The sequence below is a fragment of the Elephas maximus genome, chromosome 8 (assembly GCF_024166365.1).
Source record: "Elephas maximus indicus isolate mEleMax1 chromosome 8, mEleMax1 primary haplotype, whole genome shotgun sequence".
In the NCBI taxonomy this organism is placed as follows: domain Eukaryota; kingdom Metazoa; phylum Chordata; class Mammalia; order Proboscidea; family Elephantidae; genus Elephas; species Elephas maximus.
This window is the reverse complement of record NC_064826.1, coordinates 126,037,249-126,037,528: the sequence shown is the minus strand read 5'-3', so window position 1 is coordinate 126,037,528 and position 280 is coordinate 126,037,249.

Here is a 280-nt window from a genome sequence, read left to right as displayed (position 1 = left end):
ACGTGGGGATTGGGGGGCTTCTTGGCCCCTGCCTCATGGCTGGGACAAAGGGGGCGTGGTAGGAGAAGGGAGTACCCTCACCTCCCCCCACCCGCCCGCCCACCCTGCTGGGAGCTGGGCCTCTGCTCGGCGCCCACTAATTGGTCTCATTAGGCGGCGGGCAGGAGCTCTCCAGCTGCACAGATCAGAGCTGTGTCATCCGCTTAGCGCCCTTGCACCACCCCGCGCTCCCGCCCCGCGCCCCCTCGCGCAGCCGCCGCCGCCACCGCCGCCCCCACTG